Source organism: Poromitra crassiceps (assembly GCF_964638095.1).
Source record: "Poromitra crassiceps genome assembly, chromosome: 3".
NCBI lineage: Eukaryota > Metazoa > Chordata > Actinopteri > Beryciformes > Melamphaidae > Poromitra > Poromitra crassiceps.
Genome location: NC_139625.1, coordinates 33,465,453 through 33,493,111, shown reverse-complemented (window position 1 = coordinate 33,493,111; position 27,659 = coordinate 33,465,453). Strand labels below are relative to the sequence as shown.

The 27,659-nt window shown below is 43.9% G+C and overlaps 1 protein-coding gene across 1 annotated transcript in view; it reads left to right on the top strand.

Moving 5' to 3' along the window:
* gfra4a (GDNF family receptor alpha 4a) overlaps positions 1-27,659 on the top strand; it is a gene marked incomplete at both ends in the record, with an annotated part of 284,239 nt that overhangs the window by 88,759 nt on the left and 167,821 nt on the right. The window lies entirely within an intron of this gene.

Below are 27,659 nucleotides of genomic sequence, written 5' to 3'. Positions count from 1 at the left end.
ATAGCACCTTTCACAGAACCCAAGGTCGCTTAAATTATGTAGTGTTTCTCGCAATTTTGTTGTATGCTGTGTATATAAAGCAATTTGAACTGCAGTCCATGTCTGAAATAAATAATGTTTAATAGAAGAAGTTCTTGTTTAACATGACCACGATTAGGTTATTCTACAACAGTGTTTCTCAACCACTGGGTCGTGGCCCACTGGTGGGCTCAGAGTGCCATCTAGTGGGCCGCAGAGGACCTCTCACATCGAGATGGTGGACAGCTCCAGTTAAGATGCTTCTTAAGAGCCTTTTTTTTCTTTTTCTCTCTTCTGTTAAGAAGGCGTTTGGGAAACACTTCTTTGGAGCCTTCTTAACTCCTTAAGAAGCTTCTTAACTCTTAAGAAGCTTCTTTGTTGGGAAACTCAGCCAATGTCTTTATTTGATGTAGAATGCAGAGGACTTTTTCGTTAAACTCGCATTCCAGGAATATTGTATTTACTGCGCTGCTCTAAAATAACGTTAGTGGCACGCGCCTCAGAGAGCCTGTTCGTCCTGGAAGCCACTCGCTTTGCGCCAGAACACAATCGATTTGGGGGTGGAACACGCCAGGATTGGCCAACGCCAATGCCAGTGCCCAGAACTGTCAAATCAAATCATCGATATATGTTTATAAACAACAAACTAACGCTGGTGATCCGTATGGAAACAGTGTTACTCGAAATGGTTAAAAGTTATATCAATTTGGTCATTCAGTGGCGTTTTACTGCCATGTAACATAGCTAGCTAGCCGCTAACATTAGCCACAGTAGGCGATTACACATGATGCAGATGCACTGCGCTCCTAAAGGGATATTTATCGATGAGATTTTTGCCAAGCTGGACCTGATTAGTGATTTGCTCCATTCGCCCAGACGGGTGTCAAGCTGTCAGCAACAAGGCTGGGAGGATCACACCGGAAGAAAAACCCATAAGCATCATGGCAGCTAGAAATAACGTGGATACGGCGAATCTCTCTCTCTCTCTCTCTCTCTCTCTCTGTCTGTCTCTCTCTCTCTCTGTGTGATTTGAGCCGCTGCCTATGTAAATTGCGCCGGTTTTTCTGGCTGGAACTCACTCGGTCGGGTTCAGGTTTGAATTTTCAGGCCCGTTGTGTACTCATAGAGAACAGTTTCACACATACTGTATATGGACTAAGTGGGGGCCACATTGATTCGTTGTGTGTCGCTGTACAATCATTACAGTTCATTTTCAATGAGAGAAAGTTACACCCAGCAGCCAGTAAAGTGCACAACGTTCAGATGAGATTACGAGTGACAGAGGGCCGAATGAGGCAATGAAGCGTCAACCAATCAAAATAGCGAAAAAGTTGTTTCTATCTTTCCCATCCCCCTTTTCCTGATGGTTCCACGATCAAAATGTCCATGAATCGCTTCTCGCTATTATTTCACAAATTTTTTAAATTGGCATTGTTTTATGGATTCGTCACCATCTGTTCAGCCAATCAGAGCCACTCCTACATTTGTTTTGGGGGGAAATGGGGAACACAAGAGACAATGGTTTGACCCAAACAAAGACAAAGCGGAGAAAGGCTGGTGTTGTAACTTTGGGATGATTATAGGTATTCCAGGTCAGACTCTTATTTAATTTATGCTGTATGGACTGTTCCTCCTCTTTCTATGAATTAGCTATGTTAGGAGCAAAGCCTTCCTGTTCTGACTGACTGAAATCTATCTATGTCAATAAATCTGTTGGATCAATTTTGAGGGATGTTAGAATGATCTGATTACAAAATATCCCCCGTGTACTGTATACAATGTTGCCATTACCTTCTGATACAATTGTCAGTTGGTATTATCATCCACATGTAGACAATGTTTGAGACTCTTGGGATCAAGCCACACTCTGACATCTTGTACCTGTGTCTCCAAGTAAGAGCTCACATGGTGCAGGATAGCATGGAGCAGGATTGTGCTAATCTGATTACAGAACATTGGTGATCTAACAAACAAAAACAAAAAAGAGCTTAAGATTTGGTTCACTGACAATCTAAAAATGCTTGATTTAGATGGCAATCAATGAGTGGGAGATATGTGCTGATAAAAACACTAATCACATTACAGCGAAACAAACTAGTTAGAAACATGTTGGAAAATGTAGAGAAAATGTGTTGATTTTTTGGGTAGAAAAATGTATCACCTATCACCAACTTCATATTTAGACTCATGTACAAAACAGAGTGTACAGCGGTTTCCAGCCAAATGTGGAATAATTCAATTACTTAGGCTGTTTAATTCACTAGAAGTTAGAACAGGATTAGTATGATACAGTAATGAAAGTAATATATAATCTGATCTGTTATCTCCCCACCTGTACAAACAGATGACAAAAGACAAACGATTTCTCAGTTGGGGTTTCCTGGGAGAAAGCTTTCTCAAATGGGAGCCTATGATAAAGTGTTTCTCCCTCTGGGGATGTTTGAACCCCTTTGGCTTTCTTTACTGCACAAACTGACACGACATGCACAATATAAACAGAGTTGGTGTCCTGCAGGAATCCTATACTCTATCCAGTATTTGCTATTAACTTTTAATGCTATTGACAGCTGCTGCTGGTGTCAGCCACGCATGCAGAGAATGTTTTATGATGCTGGGACTCTGCTAACGCATTGATAATGCATCGCTAAATCATAAAAAAAACATGGCTGTCAGTGGTAAAGTCAGCCATCTGAATTCACAGACTGTTTAGAAGCATATGATTTGCTAAAGGACACAGGCATGTAGAGTGATGTGCAGAAAACACTGTTAATGCCATTAGAAACCACACAAATCCTGTCCTGCAAATTGGACAATGTCCTACTGTAGCCAGAGGGTAGTTCTGTGCCATGCCGCAGGTTCTGAGTTCGATTCCCAGCTGTGGGGACATAGGTGCTGTGTGACCCAGATGGGTGTTGATGCAGAATGGAAATTAACAGTCATGGTGAAGAAAGAGCCACTTGTGTTCAAGGAAGGGAGCCAGGAGTCTGGAAGTCGTCGTAAATAAATGTATTTATTTACATATATCTTTGCAAAGAGGAGCAATCTTGTACAGCCATCCGTACAATGCATATACAGGCTTACACAATGATGGATAGACAGCCAAAGATATTTATACACAGGGCACACATGAGATTACAGTACAACTGTTTCGGCGTGCATTCAGAAGGCAGCCCACGCTATACTGCTATCATATGATCCTGTACACAGTGCTGTGGGACAGAGATGAGCTGAAAATGTAGGCTAGGCTATCCCGAAAGGTAGAGGTGTGTGTGTGTGTGTGTGTGTGTGTGTGTGTGTGTGTGTGTGTGTGTGTGTGTGTGTGTGTGTGTGTGTGTGTGTGTGTGTGTGTGTGTGTGTGTGTGTGTGTGTGTGTGTGTGTGTGTGTGTGTGTGTGGTATCGAACTATGTGTAATTTAAATTAAAATGGGGGACAGAGATGAGCTGAAAATGTAGGCTATAGGCTATCCTGAAAGGTGTAGGTGTGTGTGTGTGGTATCTAACTATGTGTAATTGAAATGAAAATGTATTTGATTACAACTATTTATTATCTAAATAAAAAGGCTAATGTGACTTAAATTTTTCTATATCAGGCATGAGGTTTAGGGGTGAGTGTAAGGCAGCCAGCGGGTAGGGTAGTGCTGTGCAGTGAGTAACCCTCACTGGTTAGACCTCAAGAGACGCTGTAGCAACAGACGCTAGAGCCCATGGGGCCATATCTTACACCCCAGTGCAAGCGCAAGCGTTATCTTTGCTAGTTTCTAGCACTCAAAATGTCCTTTTCTTTCTTTTGATTACCACTGGGTCGCTGAAACACTTCCTTTGATCTATTGACCCAGTGGTAATTCTAAGGAAAGAGAGAGATTTTGAGTGCTAGAAACTAGCAAAGATAACGCTTGCCCTTGCCTTTCCACTGGCCGTAAGATATGGCCCCATGGGTTTTACCCTCCTCGTTAGAACGTCCGCCTCCAATGTTGGAGGCCCGAGTTCGATCCCCAGCTGCAGGGGATACACAATGTGGGTTACACCACACTTTATCCATTGTAAGAAACTATGCAGTTACAATACTAACTCTAAAAAAAAAGTGCTTTTAGAAAATTGATAATTATCTATCTGTACTATAATGAAGGATCGTCTGTCTGTCTGTCTGTCTGTCTGTCCCTCTGTCTCTCTCTCTTTGTCCTTCGCGTATCTCGAGAACCGTTGGTCGGATCGACTTGAAACCCGGAGAGTGCGCTAATGGCGACCTGACGGAGTGCAGTGGCCTGTTTTCGTGCAATTCGGACGCGAAACACGTTCAATTTTTGAACATTTGCGTTAAATTCTGCGCTCCTTCAAGCCTCAGCTGATCTGGGCGGGTCGCTCTGTGGCAGTAAATGAGAAAAGTAAACATAGGGTCGTTGAGAGTGAATGGTGAGTCGTTGAGAGTGATTGGTCGAGAATGGGGGGGTAAAGTAAACATTGGAGAGAGGGCAGCATGAAAGGAGCAGAGAATAGTAGGAGAACATGTATTTGTAAGCTGAATAAGCAGCATTAAAGTCCCTGGAAACCAAAATCCACAAAAACGTTCTAACTATGTTATTTAGGGTCTTATGTGAGTAATTCTGTGGCTCACAAATTATGAGCCATTACTTTCAACCCAAAGCCTTAAAATCGGCACTTTTCTACAAGGTCTGGATTTCCATTTCCTCATTGAAGAGAGCGGAGCGCGCGGTGCTAAAATGCATGATCTTATCACGTCATAAGATTTAATCGAATCACACACACGCATGCACGCACGCGCGCACACACACACAGTAGCGCTGTGCAGCGCAGAGATCTCTTCCTCTCTGTAAACCCTCTCTGTCTGTGCTATGCGTCGAGCAACGCGCGAACACACACACACACTCTATCTCTCTTTCCTTCTCTCTCTCTCTCTCTCCGTTGCCCGTGATCAAAGAGAAACCGCTCATGCTGCAGCCAGAGCCATATAGATGGCTCTGACTTGCAGCTGATGTTGGCTGCGAACATCAGTCAATCCGCGCACACAACTGAGCTCCTCTGCCTCTGTCTGTCTGTCTGCATAGTTTCTTCACACGATTAGCCGCCAGAAAGGCAGCACCCGACGCCGAAGGGCCAAACCTTTCCCTGCAGTGCGGTTTGGCATTTCCTTGTCGCGCTGGGAGCCGCCCGGTGCACAAAAACGAAGCGCTCCGAAAATAGACTGGGTGCGTGAGGCTGTGTAGTGTGGGGAGGAGTTTGCAGCTGAGGGGGGGAGCGGGGGGTGGGGCACGCAGGCACCACACAACTACACCACGTCACTACATCAGAAAATATTATCTTCAGACTCAGTGAATGTGCTTGAAATGCTGCATTTCACAAAAGGCAGAATAACTCAGCTTCTAATTTGAAAAGTGTCTTTTTGGTCAAAACAGCCTATCTTCTCCGGCTCATAACTAAAGAACGGAAAATGGGATCAATAAACTTTTTTTTGCAGATGATAGAAGAGAGTCTCATCGTTCTTTGTGCGTGTTCGGTGTTTACATAGTAATATCACACAATATTCTGTGAAAACGCTCTGAAACTCTGGCACTGGGAGCGTCCGTTCTCCAAAAGTGGCTGGCACTCAATGAGTTAATATTCAAGTCTGTCATGAATAAAATCAAGGGAAATAAGGTGCAGTTTTTTCGTCTTCATTTAAAGTTCGGGTCAGGAATAAGGTCTCCAAAGAGGTTCAGATTAGGTTGGGCGGAGCTTTCTAATCAGCTTTCTTAGGTGGAAGTTATAATGCATTTGCAGCTTTTGTAGTTTGGCCAGAAAGTAACAGCCATATTATTTGGGATTATCATGATAGTGTCGAAAGAGCAAAGACAATTAACATGGGCATGTTTTTTTGGTTTTTTTTATCTCACCACAGCACTTAGGCACACTGGAAGGGATTAGCGCAGTGCAGAGCCTTATTTTAAGGGTTCCATTTTCAAGGGTGAAAATCACATTGTGAGAAGTGACTCAAGGAAAAGCCTCGTCCATATAGAGAGGCAAAGTGACCTCCTACTTCCTGCTTCAGCACTGTACCAGGGATTTTTATCCGCCATTTATTTTCTTATAGACATTTAGTAAAATGCTTATAAAAATAGTTTTATTTCGTCAAACCAAAAGGTTCAGCTATATTTAGAATCGGGAGAGACCAGAGACCTAAAAAACCTAAAAAAAACTGCATATTTCTTTTATTTTTTTTTACATTTTGGTCTGAGTGAAATGTTATCTGGTCTGTCCTGTTTCTAAATATATCTGAACCTTTTGGTTTGAACAAGTAAAACTATTTGTATACGCATTTTACAAAATGTCTATGGGAAAATAAATGGTGGATGAAAATCTCTGGTACAGTGCTGAAGCAGGAAGTAGGCGGTCACTTTGCCTCTCTATGGGAGAAAACTAGGCAACGGTGCAGCGAGAGGAACTGTGTGAATATTCTGCGAGGGCCTCAGGCCGTGTGGAGATTTGTAATGTTTTGTCAGGAAAACAGTTCATCGACAGCGAGGCAGCCGGCTGATCACACATCTCCCTGCCCGTCGGAATTGTATTTTTATCTGCGCCTGAGATCCCGCGGTGAAAAGCCTCCGTTATGTAAAGTGCGGCCAGCCAGATATATCCGTGCCCACACAGCATCCATCTAGTGTTCATACACCTACCCACCATGCCTATTTATCTACCCATCTACCCATCCATCCGTTTCACTTCCTCACGGGAAGGCAGGAGTCTTTTATCTCAATCAACCATTCTCCACTCCACTATCACCGATGCCACCTCCTGTGTCAAATTAAATCCTGATTACTGCCTATGGTGTCTTTCTCCCTTCAGGTTTCACTGTTGGTCTATTACCTCCCACCGTGGATTACATCGCCATCCCTACTAGGCGTTGGAATCACAAGTTTGATCATGATACGATATTATGTCGATTTTTTCCGGCCAACGATGTGATATTTGCTGATATCACAAAGTCTGCCACAATACGATTTCAATTCAGGGGCCTGCGATCGATATGATACTGTAACACAATCAGTTACATTCATATCAACCCATGAAAGGCAACTATATGATATGGCTATTTTATTTGTGAGCTCTTCCAGACATTTAACAGTCCCGTCTTGTGTAAAACAAGATGTCCTTGCGTCTTTGATTATAAAGGACTTGGGCATGCTATAGAAACATCATGGAAGTCTTAAAACAAACCAGCCATGTAAAAGTGCCTCCAAATGAGCCGTTTTGACTTCCATGATTTTGTGACATCACAAAGTAACACTCGTTTAATTTGCCCGCTTACAGCGCCACCCCACCAACTGAATGTGGAAGAGCAAACCTTGTTGTCTGTAGCATAGTTGTGTAGAATGGAAAAATGCACAGAAAAAAATCAACTGCACCAAAGATGGATCTACCCCAACAGATCATCTTATCTTATCTTATCTTATCTTATCTTATCTTATCTTATCACAACAGCACCTAGTTAATGAGGGGAGAGACAGAGCACATACAGAGGTCCCACAGTGGCTGGATTTTGGTGGCTTGATGGCAATTTTTTTTGCAACATAATTCATACCGCTTGTTTTAAAGACCCATGAGACATGTTTTATGCAGTTAAATAGTATTATATGGGACCTTTAAATGGAAAAAACATCTATTCTTTAATCATATTTGTTCTAAAAATAGACCTGCTGTTCACTAAAGTGCCACATTTCTCATGGTTAAGTGCAAATGTTTTTTAATCAGTTAACTTAAAGGGCCTTTGATGACCTTTCAATTATGAACATAAGCCATGCACATCTATGCTTCATCACCTTTGATTTACAACGTGTATCTTAAAGATGATAATATATCAAAAGGGCCCTTCTGTGTTGAGTTTGCATGTTCTCCCCGTGCCTCCCGGGGGTTTCCTTCATATAGGAACCCCTTCACCAAAACATGCAATATCCTGGTTGCTGATGTGGTGCCTCCTCTGGTCGTTAAGGGCGCCTGCTCGGAGGGAGGGGAACTCGTTGGAATAGCGTAATCCTCCCACGTGCTATGTCCTACCGGTGAAGCTTCCCCTGTCAGGTGAAAAGAAGGTGCTGGCTAACTGCCCATGTCTCGGAGGAAGCATGGAGCCAGTTTTCGGCTCTCCCCAGATCGGCAGAGGGTGGAGCAGCAACCAGGATAAATAAATTAAGAAAAAAAAAGATGATGATATATATCGACGATACGATATCGGTGATGTATCGATACATCGACGTAGATCAATGTATCATCACACCCCCAATCTCAATCCAACCGCCCGCCAACACCCCCCCCCCTCCCCATACACACACAGCCGTGGCCGCGTGTGCGCTTTCAACGCGGTCTCTTTGATGAAGAGCATACCTGTACCTGTATCTATCTATACCTGTATAATTTGCTGGTTAGTCAAGGCGGATGATGTTTTGCCGGCGACCCGCTGAGTAGGCGATTACTTATGCAGGTTTTCTTTGCGCTGTCAGGGTAATCCTGCACGGCTCAGCGGTCCGCTTCAGCCCCTCTCACAGTGAGAGGACACAGCTCAGCTCGGCTGGAATAAGTGGCTGCTTGGTTCTCTTGGTGTGCAGCCCACTCGCTGAGATGTCCCTTTTAATGGCTTTGGGGCCGGGTCGCCGTATCTGTGCGCTGTGTATCACTGTGTGTGTTACTGTTTACATGCGTGTGTGTGTGTGTGTGTGTGTGTGTGTGTGTGTGTGTGTGTGTGTGTGTGTGTGTGTGTGTGTGTGTGTGTGTGTGTGTGTGGTTGTTCAAAGTGAGGACGTTTTTGCCAATTGACTGTCCTTAAAAGATAAAGGTGAATAACAATACACAAACCAAAGACACTTAAGGTTAGAATTAGGTTTAGGTTAGGGGTTAGGGACTTAAGTTGAAGGTCTTCACTAGCCTTGTAAGGCCATCCTGATTACATACATTGCTCTAGTATCAGTCTGGACTTCTACCCGCCCATGTTGATTTCCTGAAATTACGATGTAACCGGGCCAATCAGGGACTGCGTTGTAGTTGATGACGTGAAATAACATACCTCCGCTAGCAAAACAGTAATGGCCTCTCCTGAAGCAATGAGCGGTAACATGAACTGGTTATTTCGACTGTTCTCTTTGCAAAGACACTTCTGTAGAAGATAGCTTGTTTAATCCTTGCTAACGTTACCCTGTTTGTCCCATAATATGATTGACTGAAGGGGTTTGTCGGCAAGTAGCCTACTCCCACTGTGGGCGGCTAGAAGTCCACACTGATCCATGGAGTGAAACAGAATGTTAGTGTGATCAAGATGGTCTTAACAGGCTAGGTCCTCACAAGTACAATGATACAAACATGTATCTCTCTGTGTGTGTGTGTGTGTGTGTGTGTGTGTGTGTGTGTGTGTGTGTGTGTGTGTGTGTGTGTGTGTGTGTGTGTGCGTGCGCGTGCGTGTGCGTGTGTGCACCGGCGTGCACACGTTTGAATGTGTGCGCTTGTCTGTGTGTCCGTCTTTATCCGCGAGTGTGTGTAATGTGTATGTTTAATCCGAGGCTATAGGGAATGCAACAGGGACGCTAGCTCTGAGAGCTTCAGGGAGATAATTGAGACCTTTTCACAGGTTATTACCATTCAGAGGCAGTTAGGATCAAAGTGAGCTGGGGGGTGAGGAGGCCTATGAGCTGGGGGGTGAGGAGGCCTATGAGCTGGGGGTGAGGAGGCCTGTGAGCTGGGGGTGAGGAGGCCTGTGAGCTGGGGGTGAGGAGGCCTATGAGCTGGGGGTGAGGAGGCCTGTGAGCTGGGGGTGAGGAGGCCTGTGAGCTGGGGGTGAGGAGGCCTGTGAGCTGGGGGTGAGGAGGCCTGTGAGCTGGGGGTGAGGAGGCCTATGAGCTGGGGGTGAGGAGGCCTGTGAGCTGGGCGTGAGGAGGCCTGTGAGCTGGGGGTGAGGAGGCCTATGAGCTGGGGGTGAGGAGGCCTGTGAGCTGGGGGTGAGGAGGCCTGTGAGCTGGGGGTGAGGAGGCCTCCTCACTGGGACTGAGAATTTTCACTGTACTTTCGTTGTTAAAACTGGGTGGAAACAAATAGAGAGTAAAATAAATAAATGCATTGCAGAACCAATCCAGAGTCTTTAGGGCGGTCCTTCATGCAGGGGGGGGGGGCTGCAGTGACATGCAGAAGTTGTGTGCTTGTAAGTGGTGTCAAAATGTGTATGTTTAAAAATGGAAACAAATAATGTAATGTTGCTCAAGACAACCTTTTCCATGTTTTACTCTCTCCGTGTTACAAAGTGATTTTCTGTATCTCCAGTTTGTTTCACTATGGAGGATAACGGGGGGGAGAGTGTCATTTCCGGTAACGTGACAAAGGGGCGTACGTTTCTTAACCGTCGTTCAAACTACTATTTTAACAAGAAGATCTCCAATTGTCTGAGAGGAAATTCTCCGACCTCTTGGGCTTCTGAAACCCTTTCATGGAAAGCCCATTGCACAATGTCAAAAATGCCTTTCCATCCAGCTTCCAGCTTACACCCGCCACAGCTGAGGCTGTTAGCTTTCACCCGCCACAGCTGAGGCTGTTAGCTTTCACCCGCCACAGCTGAGGCTGTTAGCTTTCACCCGCCACAGCCACAATTTGTTGAGTGCTCCAATTTTAGAGATGAGTTGGAACATTTATTCACCTTCCCCACTTTTCTTTAAATGTGAAGTTGCGTATGTGTTGCTTGCTGCCTGGTGACAGTTTTCATGCTTTTCTATCAGCACCTAACTCATAAAGACACTAGTCGCTACAATCACATCACGTGTCACACTTGAACTAACCATTAGGAGAGGTGTCATGTTATATAATAATTATGTGGCTTAATTGCACTATTGTCTTGCTATTGGTAATAGTGACATTATGGTCTGCATGTAACTGTAGCCAATGAAAACGCACAGAGTTGTTGGCAGGTATGAAATACTGGCAAACCTGGCACAGGGATGACAGGACTTCACATTGAGTGCAACACAGACATAAAACAGACGATGCAGATGATGCATACCACTCTATATTCACATCAGCATTCATTCACTCATCACTGTACATTCTGCCATTGCAGCATAGTAAGTAGCAAAAACGCTCCCTGTGGGTGTGTTTGAAGCTGTACCTCACCTTCAGCCTCTTCTCTTCACAGTATATTGCTTACACAGTACACAGTGTGCTCAGTATGGATGCATTGCATCAGGCCTGTGCAGAATTAGGTCACAATGTGAGGCTGACCACCTCAAAATCACGCCAACGTCAATGCAAACAAATTCCACTGTTTCACCACCTGTCAGTTAAGTACAGCCTCGCATGAATTCATGATTGAAGCTGGACCCAACTGGGAGGTTTAGTCAGAGTGTCCATGTGCAGTGATGCAATATCCAGCACTTCATCACAGCTTTAACAAAAGATAGGCACGGTTTTTGTGTGTTTACAGAGAGGTCACAGATGGAAATGATCCCTAAAATGTGATTCAAAGGCGTTTTGTCCTTTTTCTTTTATATTGAGTAGATGATTTTTTTTATGCATACTGGTTAGACTGTAGCAGAAATATACTGTATCAACTAGGGATGTACAATGATATGGGCATGCCACCGGTATCAGTATTGGCCGATAAAGGCTTTAAAATGAAATATCGGCATCGGCCCGAAACTAACATTTCTGCTGATAATATGACAAGTGGATAAAGTGACACTTAATTATGCCCAAATGCCCGATGCTTGACTACTGTAAATGTTTAACTAAATACTTACAGTTTTGTTTGAAGGAAAACGTTACATAAATAAATCAAAAAATGTTGCATGTTTTACATAACCTAAGTTGAAGTAGGATTCTTATTTTGCTCAGTGAATGTGTACATTTTGAAAAGCATTGTATTTATGTCCGCATCTGCCAGTGTGGGCCATCACGATAAGAGTAGGCATAATAATGTGTTAACTACAGGAGAGACTTGATCTCTGAAGTTTGGTGGGGGGTGGAATTGTGCATATCGACATTGGCAGTTGGCCAAAAGAGTTGGAAAATACTGCCATATCGGATATCAGCAACAACAAACAAAAAACAAAACAAAAATCCAATAACGTGCATCCCTAATATGAACACTTAGAGGCCACTGAGGGCCATTTTCAGTTTCCACGTCTTTGTCATTCTTATCCTCTTCCCGCGCGTCTGGTCACGTCCAGAAGACAGGCGGCACTTTGACTGCAAATAGCTGTCCTACAGCCTCTCTCAAGGCTGGCCCCGTGCACAGACCTCTGGAGGAACCAGGGGCCAGGCTGCATTATTCACCGCCGCAAATTAAAGTGTACCCCCACGGGAGGAGTCCGCTGGAGAACACACACATTTGGCCTTCTGTTCCTGCTGCTTCCACGTCTTTCTCCCCGCGTTACTGTAGAGATGCATACTGATCACCCAGCCGCCTCCCGGTGGATGGCTCCAGGCAGCCAGATTAGCAATGAAACCTAGTAATCGCTCTATGTGAAATGAAGACCCGATAAAGGCAAGCATGTGCAATTGCCGAAATGTGTCAAGTGAGATCTTAGGCACAGATGCCAGCACACAATGTTCCCATAAATATCAATGATGCACAGGGGGGACTCTGACAGGGGAACTTCTCCGGTAGGACGTAGCACATGGGAGGATCATGCTATTCCCACCAGTTCCCTTCCGCCCCGACCGACCAGAGGATGCGCCGGTGCAGCAACCGGGACACATAACCCTAATCTGGCTTCCCACCCTCAGGCACAGCTAATTCTGTCTGTATGGACGCCCGACCAAGCCAGAGGTAGCATGTGGATACGAACCTGCGACCCTCATGTTGGTAGGCAGGGAATCTACCGCTACACTACCCTGACACCCGAAATGGCTCGTTCACCTATTCATGCGGAAATGGCACTAAAAATGGTTAGGAATGTTGATGCACAAATTCTCTCTTCTCACAATTTATAGAAAAGTCTATTGTGAATTTGGTCACGATGGTTTGTCATTTTTTAAAGGGTCCCCGGATTTTGTTTCTTGTTTTTTTGTTTTTTTTTGGGGGGGGAGGGCGGGACACTGGCGGGACACATGACTACCAAACTCGTAAATACAAGTTCACGAGTTCCATTTGAAGGCAGCAAATATTCCACTTGAGCGTTCTTCTCTGCAGCTAAGCCACTGTCTCCAGACTCTCGCTTGAGGCCAGGATGTCCTGCTGCAGTGCGGCCTTCTGCGGGCCTGATGTGAATGCAGAGCTCAAGTCGATAAATCACGGGCCGTGACTGATGTGCTCAAACATTGAATGCAAGTGTTTGGAGACGTGGCACATTTTCTATAGAGGCTCATTCAGACTGTTCACTCAGCACTGCTGACAAAGACAGAACGGCTGCGCTGAGAGGGAACCCTGTTCGCTCAGCGCTGATGGAGACAAAGACACAGAGAGACTGTGCTGAGAGGGAACCATGTTCGCTCAGCGCTGATGGAGACAAAGACACAGAGAGGCTGCGCTGAGAGGGAACCATGTTCGCTCAGCGCTGATGGAGTCAAAGACACAGAGAGGCTGCGCTGAGAGGGAACCATGTTCGCTCAGCGCTGATGGAGACAAAGACACAGAGAGGCTGCGCTGAGAGGGAACCATGTTCGCTCAGCGCTGATGGAGTCAAAGACACAGAGAGGCTGCGCTGAGAGGGAACCATGTTCGCTCAGCGCTGATGGAGTCAAAGACACAGAGAGGCTGCGCTGAGAGGGAACCATGTTCGCTCAGCGCTGATGGAGTCAAAGACACAGAGAGGCTGTGCTGAGAGGGAACCATGTTCACTCAGCGCTGATGGAGACAAAGACACAGAGAGGCTGCGCTGAGAGGGAACCATGTTCGCTCACCGCTGATGGAGACAAAGACACAGAGAGGCTGCGCTCCACATCTGCCCTCCATCTGGCCTCGTTAGCCCTGCCCAAGTAGTAGAACCTCTACATGATTACTATTTAAATGTCTGTGTAGTGAAGCAGTAGTGTTTTCTTCTAAAAAAAAATGTTTTCAGGATTTTTTTCTTATCCCATTTTTATCCCCCATTAGTGCTAATTTCAATTTTTATTTATCCTGGTTGCTGCTCCACCCTCTGCCAATCTGGGGAGAGCCGAAACTGGCTCCATGCTTCCTCCAAGACATGGGCAGTAGCCAGCCGCTTCTTTTCACCTGACAGGGGAAGCTTCACCGGTAGGACATAGCACGTGAGAGGATCACGCTATTCCAATGAGTTCCCCTCCCTCCGAACAGGCGCCCCTAACGACCAGAGGAGGCACCACATCAGCGACCAGGATATTGTATGTTTTGGTGTGGGGTTCCTATATGAAGGAAAGCCCCAGGGGGCACGGGGAGAACATGCAAACTCCACACAGAAAGGCCCTTTTGACGACCCCACCCGGGCGTTGGGCACTCGAGGACATGCGGACGGGCACGCACTCCTTCAGCGCTCACAGCATCCCAGGTGGGAATCGAACCCAGGACCTTCTAGCTGTGAGGCGACAGTGCCTACCACTGCGCCACCATGCCCCTAAGCTAGTGTCTTAACAGCTTTTTCACTACTAACACCAAGTAGCAAAATGCACTGCGTGATTACTACTGGAAACACTAATGTTTTGCTACAGAACTCTACTGGAGGGTCATGAGTAGTGTATAAACTACAGATTTACTGCACCATTCCTACATGTGACTACATAGCCACTACTAATATGTTTTGTAGTGATTCAATAGTAATTTTTCATGAGGGAGGTGTAGTGCAGAGGTGCTTTTCCTCGGGACAGCTCAAGCGGTTGAGGACGAGTGGAGATCGACAACTCCACCTCTGATCATTTAGATGCGTTACAAAACTCAAAACACACAGTGGTAAATAACATGACATAAAAGAAAGACAGAGCGGGGACTCAGAATGAGCAACTGTCTGGCTCATCTTCTGCGTAGATTTCATGAGAGACCTATCTCTGCTTCCGGGCTTATTAAAGACCAGCCTGCTACATAATTTCCTGAGCCAACCCCCTTTCTCTCAATGACAGCCATCAAAAATATGAACAGATGTATAATGCATATAAACAATCATAACGTCCTATCTGAGAGGGAGAGTAGCGAGCTGTCACAGTAACATTGTCGACTAGGGTTGGTTGACTGATATAGAGGTGTGATATTTGCCTTTTATTAAATATCATCGAGTCATGCTGTCCACCTCGGATATGATAAACATAAAACTAAAGTAAAAATAAATTGAAGTAAAACAGAAACGTTTGGGGCGCAAACCTGCTACCCTCATGTGGATAGGCGGGGAATCTACCTCTACACTACCCAGACGCCCCGTAGTTGCAGCATTGCCTCCAGACTGCTCGTCTGGCGTAATCCAAGTCTCCAGAAGCCCTGAGGTGCAAAGTTGACTTGAAAAGACATCATTCACACCCTGTTTTTAGCTGAAATTGGCACTGTAGCCGTGAGCTTAAAGTGGAAGTGAAAAGGCAACTTTCAGCTCAAGGCTAGGTGAGCTGCTAAATCTTAGTGGCCCACGATAGTCTAAATGCTGCATCAGACTTTTCCACCCTGATGTCAAGAAAACACTGAAAACTTTAACATTTTTGGCATGAAAATGACCCAATTTAAAGACACTGAATATCTGCACAAAATATCAGCCTTTGGCAACTTCAGTCTAAAAGTATTAGTCAGCTTTCAAAAACCCATATTGGTTCAATCCCATTGTCAACTATGTAATGCTAGCAGGCAAGAAAGGAAGTGGGTAGCATCGTCAGCGAGTTAGCTGTACCCCACAATGAGCTGGATGGACTTTGTGGTGCATCTCTCCTCTCAACATCCAGCTGACATGCCGATTCTGCTGATGTGTGAGTCATGTATAACACTTTTTAGTCTAGTGAATATATGCATCGCTGTATCACTGTATGCACATGTAATTTAGTCTGTAGTGAATATATGCATCGCTGTATCACTGTATGCACATGTCATTTAGTCTGTAGTGAATATATGCATCACTGTATAACTGTATGCACATGTCATTTAGTCTGTAGTGAATATATGCATCACTGTATCACTGTATGCACATGCCATTTAGTCTGTAGTGAATATATGCATCACTGTATCACTGTATGCACATGTCATTTAGTCTGTAGTGAATATATGCATCACTGTATAACTGTATGCACATGTCATTTAGTCTGTAGTGAATATATGCATCACTGTATCACTGTATGCACATGCCATTTAGTCTGTAGTGAATATATGCATCACTGTATAACTGTATGCACATGTCATTTAGTCTGTAGTGAATATATGCATCACTGTATCACTGTATGCACATGCCATTTAGTCTGTAGTGAATATATGCATCACTGTATCACTATGCACATGTCATTTAGTCTGTAGTGAAAATATGCATCACTGTATCACTGTATGCACATGCCATTTAGTCTGTAGTGAATATATGCATCACTGTATCACTGTACAGTATGCACATGTCATTAGTCTGTGATGAATATATGCATCACTGTATCACTATGCACATGTCTTTTAGTCTGTAGTGAATATATGCATCACTGTATCACTGTATGCACATATCATTTAGTCTGTGAATGATATGCATCACTGTATCACTATGCACATGTCATTTAGTCTGTGAATGATATGCATCACTGTATCACTATGCACATGTCATTTAGTCTGTGAATGATATGCATCACTGTATCACTATGCACATGTCTTTTAGTCTGTAGTGAATATATGCATCACTGTATCACTATGCACATGTCTTTTAGTCTGTAGTGAATATATGCATCACTGTATCACTATGCACATGTCTTTTAGTCTGTGAATGATATGCATCACTGTATCACTATGCACATGTCATTTAGTCTGTGAATGATATGCATCACTGTATCACTATGCACATGTCTTTTAGTCTGTAGTGAATATATGCATCACTGTATCACTATGCACATGTCTTTTAGTCTGTAGTGAATATATGCATCACTGTATCACTATGCACATGTCATTTAGTCTGTGAATGATATGCATCACTGTATCACTATGCACATGTCATTTAGTCTGTGAATGATATGCATCACTGTATCACTATGCACATGTCTTTTAGTCTGTAGTGAATATATGCATCACTGTATCACTATGCACATGTCTTTTAGTCTGTAGTGAATATATGCATCACTGTATCACTATGCACATATCATTTAGTCTGTGAATGATATGCATCACTGTATCACTATGCACATGTCATTTAGTCTGTGAATGATATGCATCACTGTATCACTATGCACATGTCATTTAGTCTGTGAATGATATGCATCACTGTATCACTATGCACATGTCTTTTAGTCTGTAGTGAATATATGCATCACTGTATCACTATGCACATATCATTTAGTCTGTGAATGATATGCATCACTGTATCACTATGCACATATCATTTAGTCTGTGAATGATATGCATCACTGTATCACTATGCACATGTCTTTTAGTCTGTAGTGAATATATGCATCACTGTATCACTATGCACATCTCATTTAGTCTGTGAATGATATGCATCACTGTATCACTATGCACATATCATTTAGTCTGTGAATGATATGCATCACTGTATCACTATGCACATGTCTTTTAGTCTGTAGTGAATATATGCATCACTGTATCACTATGCACATATCATTTAGTCTGTGAATGATATGCATCACTGTATCACTATGCACATATCATTTAGTCTGTGAATGATATGCATCACTGTATCACTATGCACATGTCTTTTAGTCTGTAGTGAATATATGCATCACTGTATCACTATGCACATATCATTTAGTCTGTGAATGATATGCATCACTGTATCACTATGCACATGTCATTTAGTCTGTGAATGATATGCATCACTGTATCACTATGCACATGTCATTTAGTCTGTGAATGATATGCATCAATATCACTATGCACATGTCATTTAGTCTGTGATGCAGATATGCATCACTGTATCACTGTGCACATGTCATTTAGTCTGTGATGCAGATATGCATCACTGTATCACTATGCACATGTCATTTAGTCTGTGATGCAGATATGCATCACTGTATCACTATGCACATATCATTTAGTCTGTGAATGATATGCATCAATATCACTATGCACATGTCATTTAGTCTGTGATGCAGATATGCATCACTGTATCACTATGCACATGTCATTTAGTCTGTGATGCAGATATGCATCACTGTATCACTATGCACATGTCATTTAGTCTGTGATGCAGATATGCATCACTGTATCACTATGCACATCTCATTTAGTCTGTGAATGATATGCATCACTGTATCACTATGCACATGTCATTTAGTCTGTGATGCAGATATGCATCACTGTATCACTATGCACATGTAATTTAGTCTGTGATGAATATATGCATCACTGTATCACTATGCACATGTCATAAGTGTCCAGATGGCTTGTAGCCTACTGTATTCTATATAATGTTTTTTTTCCTGTTTCACCGGTGACCTCAGCAAAAAAAACCTGAACACTTAAAAACAAAAGAATGTGAAATGTATTCTATGTGAGGAGAAAGTATCTGAATTGCAAAGGGGAAGAAATGTCAAATGAGATGTGACAGTGACACTGACTGAAAATGGCTTGAATGCTGAAACGTTTGTATTTTAATTACATCCTCTTTGCAATTCAAATCGTTTTCTTTTGCATAGTCTATGACTTTGTGCAACATTCTGCTTGTGGAGACGCGAGCTGTTGCACTGCTTTCACCAATTTGTCCAGAGCAGTGAACTCTAATGCACTTGAACATTTTCAAGCCAGCCTGGCAAGCAAGCAAATCAATGACTTGTAAGGAAAAAACAGGAATAACAACTGATACCTGCCATGATGAAGACGTACCTGCTAGCTCTGATTCCCCGCAGTCACCTGAACCACATCTTGACTCGAATTTAAAATGAAACGGCAGATAATCTGCTGGTTGTTAAAGAGACTGTGAGCAAAATGTCTCAGCTTAAATCTTTGCGCCTGGCCATGTGTCTATCAACCGCCATGTGTCCTTGAGTACGGCACTAAACCCGACCCATTAATTTACTATGTATGCCCCAGATAAGAGCATCATATTAATGTGTAGTTCATAGCTTCAAGCCAGATCTGACCCGCCACAAAAGTCCTTTTATCACTCCCAAAGGGTTTTTACATGCAGCAATGAGGTATTTTAGTTAAACTAATTTGATGCAGCGGAATTATATCAACAAAATCAGGATGGCAAGTAATCCTAGAAGCGAATGCCTTACTGTGTGCGTTAACACCGGGGTGATTTTCAGAACTCAATGTAAACGTGCGAGTAGATGAGATTTTGCAGTGAATTTTCACCTCGAGTTGAATTTATTTCAACTCGAGTGAAGCGTTCCTTTTGCCTTGGAATGTACAGTTATTGTTACATTTCAAAACATTTGTATACCGTGTGTTTGAACCTTCACCCACCTTCCATGTAATCTTTCAGCTGCTGAGCCTGCAAGCAACTCGGCCTTCATTTTGATGTGAACTACAAACCTGTAAAGTTTGGTGACTGCATCTTGCATGGTTTTGATGCTATCGTGTTCACAAAATCTGTCCACAGACAGTCAGACAGACAGACAGACAGACAGACAGACAGACAGACAGACAGACAGAAACACCTGGCAAAGTACTCAAAACGGCTTCTGTGTAGTTCCCGCTACAATAGGTGTCTCCTGGACCACATTTGCCTTGATGACACACACACACACACACACACACGCTGTGAAAACAATACCTGCCACACGCTGTAACAGTTGCGCCTGATAACAATGGCCACACCCCTTTTTTAGAGGATTATGTATGAAGGTACGTGATGTCATTTATCATTGTTTACTAGACACGTCCTCCCCCCAAATCAAGATGGTGACCCACAGAATGCTTCATCACAGCCACTCTGGCTTGTTGATGTTTATGATGATACATGCCTGTGGGTTTTCCTTATTCCTCATCATTACACTGGCTTACAAGCCAGCACTTATGAGCTATTGCCCTGTTTCAGCTGTAAGAGCTGAGCCTCCTCTAGTCACAAACCAGTTTCAGCTGTAAGACTCCTCTAGTCACAAACCAGTTTCAGCTGTGAGACTCCTCTAGTCACAAACCAGTTTGAGCTGAGCCTCCTCTAGTCACAAACCAGTTTCAGCTGTAAGACTCCTCTAGTCACAAACCAGTTTGAGCTGAGCCTCCTCTAGTCACAAACCAGTTTCAGCTGTAAGAGTCCTCTAGTCACAAACCAGTTTCAGCTGTAAGACTCCTCTTGTCACAAACCAGTTTCAGCTGTGAGACTCCTCTAGTCTCAAACCAGTTTGAGCTGAGCCTCCTCTAGTCACAAACCAGTTTCAGCTGTAAGACTCCTCTAGTCACAAACCAGTTTGAGCTGAGCCTCCTCTAGTCACAAACCAGTTTCAGCTGTAAGACTCCTCTAGTCACAAACTAGTTTCAGCTGTAAGACTCCTCTAGTCACAAACCAGTTTCAGCTGTGAGACTCCTCTAGTCACAAACCAGTTTCAGCTGTAAGAGCTGAGCCGCCTCTAGTCACACACCAGTTTCAGCTGTAAGACTCCTCTAGTCACAAACCAGTTTCAGCTGTAGACTCCTCTAGTCACAAACCAGTTTCAGCTGTAAGACTCCTCTAGTCACAAACCAGTTTCAGCTGTAAGACTCCTCTAGTCACAAACCAGTTTTAGCTGTAAGACTCCTCTAGTCACAAACCAGTTTTAGCTGTAAGACTCCTCTAGTCACAAACCAGTTTCAGCTGTAAGACTCCTCTAGTCACAAACCAGTTTCAGCTGTAAGACTCCTCTAGTCACAAACCAGTTTCAGCTGTAAGACTCCTCTAGTCACAAACCAGTTTCAGCTGTAAGACTCCTCTAGTCACAAACCAGTTTCAGCTGTAAGATTCCTCTAGTCACAAACCAGTTTCAGCTGTAAGACTCCTCTAGTCACACACCAGTTTCAGCTGTAAGACTCCTCTAGTCACACACCAGTTTCAGCTGTAAGACTCCTCTAGTCACACACCAGTTTCAGCCCACTCTCTGAACTCCTCTACATGTATCGCTCACAAAGGCAGGAGTCGCTCATAAAGACAGCATGAGCAAGCACACACACTGACATGCTCCTTACAAATACACATACTGTACTCAAGCACACACACACATACACACACACACTGACACGCTCCTTACAAATACACACACTCAAACACACACACACACACACACACACACACACACACACACCCACCCACACACACACACACACTGACACGCTGCTTACAAATACACACACTCAAACACACACACACACACACACACACACACACACACACACACACACACTCACTCACTCACTCACTCACTCACTCACTCACTCACAAAATATGGACAGACATGCACATTCACACATCCACACTCAACCAGACACAGACAGGCATCACAAACTTGCGCACACACACACACACACACACACACACACACACACACACACACACACACACACACACACACTGCACCCAGGTACACACAGGCATGGGCATATACACACAAAAACAAACGCACATGTCCAGAGTAGCGCGCATATCCCACACACAGGAATGTCACACACACTCCCTCGCTCGCTCGGTGGCAGCAGCAGACTGACTGCTGCCTGTGTGGCTGTCATGGTGGTGATGGCGTGTAAACCCTGCCTCAGCACTGCCTCCTCTCCCTGGCCAAGACACTGCTGACTACCATGTAGCATCGCGGCTACATGGTATGCTACATGCAACATAGTATACACCCAAGACCAGTGATTCTCTACCTCTGTGTCAGTGCACATCAGTTCTCTCCTATCCAGGCCAAGAGCGCTCCACCGCACTTTAATGAATCCTTAGCGATTTTGTCAGCGTCTGTCCCTCTTATCTCCCCCGGACAACTCTCCAGTCGCCCGCTGCCTCCCGTGTGACGCCCGCTGCCTCCTGTGTGACCTGCATTACCGTAAATTTCGGACTATAAGCCGCGGCTTTTTCCCCGTTTTTTGGCCCTGCGGCTTATATAACGGTGCGGCTTATCTATGGATTTTTTCGGAAAAAAAAAAAAAAAAAAAAAAAACGGAATTCTCTCTTCTTTAGCACTCTTTCTAACTATAAATCCACTTCTGTTTTAATTTCCTCTCTTGCCCTCTTTTCACCACACCGCGGACACTGTGCACTGTTAAAAAAAACACAGGTGGTGTTGTGTTATGTTGTTTTGTTGAAATGTTAATAAATGGGAGCTTCCTCAAACAGCCATCTCTTTCCCGACAATCCCCTCTGTGCATGAACCCTTACATATGGTAATTAAACATTAAAACACAATAAAAAAAAAAAAAAACATTAAAACACCTGCGGCTTATAGTCCGGTGCGGCTTATATATGTAACAAACAGGCAATTTTGCTGCTGCGGCTTATACTCCGGTGCAGCTTATAGTGCGGAAATTACGGTAATTTTGTTAAGATGATTTGTGGGCACATTGGGGTGCAGTGGGTGCTTTTTTCAATTGTCAGATCAAAGTGTAGAGGCAGGAAAGACTGGGAGAGAGAGGGGGATGACGGGACAAAGGACTGAATGGGGTGGATTCGAACCCAAGGTATCCCAACTACATGGTATGCACCCTAGACCAGTGATTCTCAACCTTAAGGACCCCATATGGAGTACACATTAGGGCCACGGACCCCCATTCGTGCCAAAATCTGCGAGCATTTTTACTGTTAGATATGATTTTGTCCCCATGATTATCTTTTTTTGTTTTTTGTTTTTTTTACTGTGTCATACTCGACATCATTGCAAATGAGGCTTGTCCTCAATTCATTTTCGAGTTTAAATAAAGATTGAATGAATGAATGTATTGTATATAACAGAGATAACAGTGAAACTATGATCAAAATAGTACTTCCTCTGCATTCTCTAATTGTGTTAACTTCTTGGAAATTAAATAATGTGGAAGTTGAACAAGTCGAACAGGGGACCCCCTGAAACTCCCTCAAAGACCCCTCGTGGACCCCACGTTGAGAACCAATACCGTAGCTCACGGAATAACCATCGGATTGACTCAATGGTCAAAAGCAGCAATAGAAGCGTTCAGGCATTTGAACTTGTTTTGAGGCCGTCAAACAACAAAAATCGGCAATCAACGCTGCCATTGTATCATTTCACACCATTTCACATGTTACAGTCATTTTAACACTTTATGGTTTTGAACAGCCGCCTTGGAGCCATTTCAGCTCTCTATTGGACAAACAACTCTGTAATCAACACTTTGTCAACTGTCAACAATAATCGTCAGTGAGAAATCAACACATATTAACACTGGGAAATTAGTTGTGCATAACTTTGGTTGCTGATGTTTTTACAGCAATATACCAAGCTCAAGCAAAAACAACAAAATACTTGTCCTGCCATTGTGTTTAAAGAGCTGTGATCACAAAATGACTTCTCAATGTGTGTGTCTCAATAACTTAATAACTCTGCAATTACTGTGTCAAAGCTTTGCTTATAGATCTACGGCCTCGCTCGCCAAGCTGGCCCTGCTATGACATCATCAATGACATCACAATTGCTCGAGTAATGATTTTGGTCAATAATGATGTCATATACATTGTGAAATCATCAGTGGGACAAAAATTTAAACAAACATACAGACAGACAGGCAACCAGAGGCCACTTGCTCCATTACATTACATTACATTACATTACATTACATTACATTATGTCATTTGGCAGACGCTTTTATCCAAAGCGACTTACAATAACACATTTTTGTCAGCAATAGAGCAATCAACTATGCAACACAGTCTAACTTCTGAAGGAATAGTGGTAAAAGTTTAGCTTAGGTTAGTTTAGAATCTTTATTTTATTTATTTATTTTTATAAGAGAGAGAGAAATCAGTTAGTTCAAGAAGGGCCTAGATGGAGCCTGAAAAGTGAGTCTTTAGTCTTTTCCGAAAGATCGCCAGTGATTCGGCCGTCGTGACCGAAGGGGGAAGCTCGTTCCACCATTGAGGTGCCAGGGACGAGAAGAGTCGCGAACGGGATGAGCGACTTTTGAGCCCCCATATTGGAGGAGGGGCGAGGTGTCCTGCACTGGTGGAGGAGCGGAGGGAATGGTGAGAGATTTGGAGCCTGACCATAGATTGTAAGTAGGCCTACAGAGGGGCTGTCTGGTGTACTGCCCTGTAGGCCAGAACCAGTGTTTTGAATTGAATGCGTGCCGAGATGGGAAGCCAGTGAAGGTCCCGGAACAGGGGAGTGACATGAGAGAATTTGGGTTGGTTGAATACCAGACGGGCTGCAGCATTCTGAATGAGCTGAAGCGGTTGGGTGGCTGCAGCAGGTAGCCCAGCCAGAAGAACATTGCAGTAGTCCAGGCGTGAGATGACAAGTGCCTGGACCAGAAGTTGTGTTGCTTCCCTTGTAAGAAACTGACGGATTTTGCAGATGTTGTACAGGGATGAGAACCTACAGGAGCGAGCAGTTGCTGCGATGTAGGCTGAGTTGGACAGCTAATTGTCAAGGATCACTCCAAGGTTCTTAGCTGTTTGAGAGGGAAGCACAGTAGTGTTGTCAATGGAGATGGAAAGGTCGGTGAGAGGACAGTCTTTCCCGGGGAGGAAGAGTAGCTCTGTCTTACCAAGATTCAGCTTGAGATGGTGGGCAGACATCCAAGCACCAATGTCTTTGAGGCATGCAGCGATACGTGCCTCGATTTGGGTGTCTGAGGGGGGGAAAGAGAGGTAGAGCTGAGTGTCGTCAGCATAGCAGTGATAAGAGAAGCCATGCGATGAGATCACATGGCCAAGAGATCTGATATAGAGAAGGAATAGCAAGGGGCCCAGGACTGAGCCCTGGGGCACACCTGTGCTAAGAGTACAGGATCTGGATAGGGATCCTTGCCATATAACCTGGTATGAGCAGTTAGAGAGATAGGAGTGCAGATCCTGAGATGCCTAGATCAGAGAGAGTAGAGAGAAGAATCTGGTGATTCACTGTATCAAAAGCTGCAGACAAGTCAAGGAGGACAAGGACAGAGGAGAGGGATGAGGCCTTAGCAGTGTGTAAGGCCTCAGTGACTGAAAGGAGAGCTGTCTCAGTAGAGTGAGAAGCCTTTTATATATGATGATGATGATGATGATAATAAACAACTGTGCAATGTCTAACTATATAGCCTGTTTACAATCCAGTGTGGTTTATACTTTGTTTGTACATAGGTAGGCTATACAAAAAAAATACATATTTATAACGGTCACGCTACATCACACGTATTGTACTTAATGTAAATAGCAGTGAACTATCTTTATGTACCTTTGATCGCTGTCCTTGTTTGTTTGTTTTAGCTATACTGTATACATACAGTACCTTTTCTTTTTCCTGTGTAAGTACATTGAGAGCAACGTATACCGGAACCAAATTCCTTGTACAGTATGTCTACATACTTGGCCAATAAAGCTGATTCTGATTCAGATTAACATAACTTAAACCAATTCACCCTCTTAATAAACAGTATAGATATAATTTGTTTCTCTAAACTAAAGCAATGTCCCTCATGGTGCAACAAACTTGAGTACTTTCGTATGGCAGCCGGCTGGGAACCGCAATTCAAGGTGGCTGCTACTGTAGGAAGCTTGTATTTATAGTCTGTCCCTTGTGAAGTGAATGCAGTAGTACAGTAGCTCCCAGAAGTGGAGAGTAGTGTAACTACCGGTCCATGCAAATACTCTCCTTATTGGACTCATAGTTTTTTTTATTAGTTTTCATACTTTTTGCTTGTGATTCACTGCTCTTTCCACCTCTCCCTGCGCTTCCTCTGCCTCCCACAGTTTCCCAAAAGGGTCTTAAAGCTAAAAACATCTTCATTCTATTGTGAGCCGATGGACTAAGATGTGGCGTCAATGCGCCAATGTTTTTTTGGAAACCAGGTCACTGAATTCTCTGTGGAACACACATGGTTTGGGTGAGAGTCTATTTTAGTGGGAATTCAATGAGCACCTATTTTTAGTGTAGGACAGTCAGTTCATTGAAACCAAACCTGTGGTGACAGGGCTGAGTACCAGCTGCCAATTGTCAATCTTATTGGAAGTCGATCATTATTTCAAGGCGGGATTTGGTGGGCTACTTTCCAATGGTAATTGCAAATTACTGATTCCTTGCTTATCAATGTAAACAATATTGTTTAAATCCAGGAATGTAATCTAGTAACCTGGCTCTAGATTATTTTGCTCCCAGATTTACTGGATTAAGTAAAACAAACTAGCTGTAGCCTACCTGTATGTTTTCTTAAAGTGTAGTAAGTAATCTATGAGCTTTATTGACCTCCATTGGTGACCATAGGAACTGCAACAACACTGATAGATTTGATCTCCTATTATGTTTCTGGCAGACACCCCCACCCTGCTGTCCCCTGGCTTGAGCTATGGCGGCCTGTAACTGGCACAGTTACAGTGTGATCACTGTGGCTGTTTCTATGTAGCCTTTAAGTATCTGTAGTGTGATCACTGTGGCTGTTTCTATGTAGCCTTTAACACATTCACTGCCAGCCGTTTTTTCAATACTGTAGGTAGCTTCTGCCAAAGGTTTTTTTTGAGGATTCTGGCTCATCTTTCAAGAGCCGAGGATTCTTTTCTGCTAAGATTTTGTGAACACAAATTATCTCAAAAGAACTAATAGAATGTGTGCTTTCTCTGTCTAAAAGAGTTAGTTTGTAGAGTTAGTAGTTATGTAGGCATTAGCAGTAGAATACAGCATGGTTTCAGCGTCTGAAAATTTAAGCTGAGATAAACGGCTTTTTGTGAAATTCGATAGAACAGTCACTTTAACCATTTATTTTTGGCGTAAGACGTCAGACATCTAAACAATAGTTTTGAACAGTAATTTCCTCCATAGCAGCAGGAAACCCCCCTCTCCTTCAAACTCCTCCCTCCGTGGGTGTGTCTCTGGTGGCTTTGCAGCGTTTGTCACAAGCGAGGCTCTGCCTGTCTGTGCTGCCTGGCTGCTGGCGGCTGCTCTTTGGGCGAGTCTGCATGGGGCTCGTTCGTTTCGGTTGTGAGCTCAGCTGGAATGAAGCTGCGTGCGATTGTGGGCTTTCTGCCGGTGTTTCAAAGTGTGTTGCACGCATAATCTATTATGCAAATTTGCAATCCCCCACCGCCAGCTCCCAGCGCGATAATGCGCGAAAGCGAAAGCGTTTTCGCCAATCCATTTTACAGTATGAGAATGGTTTCCTCGCGCGTTCCCCTGCAGTTTTGGCTCGGCTTTTTCTAGTCTGGAGAGCACTGTCGCCACTTAGTGGGTCGGTGGAATGGGTTGTACACGTTCGGTGGCTCTTTTTTTTTTTTTGACGAGTTGAGTCGTCATTGGCAGTCAACCGTTGGTTTCTGCTTGACGAGTTGACTCGCCAATGGCAGTGAACGTGTTAAGTATCTGTAGTCTGATCACTGTGGCTGTTTCTATGTATCCTTTAAGTATCTGTAGTGTGATCACTGTGGCTGTTTCTATGTAGCCTTTAAGTATCTGTAGTGTGATCACTGTGGCTGTTTCTATGTAGCCTTTAAGTATCTGTAGTCTGA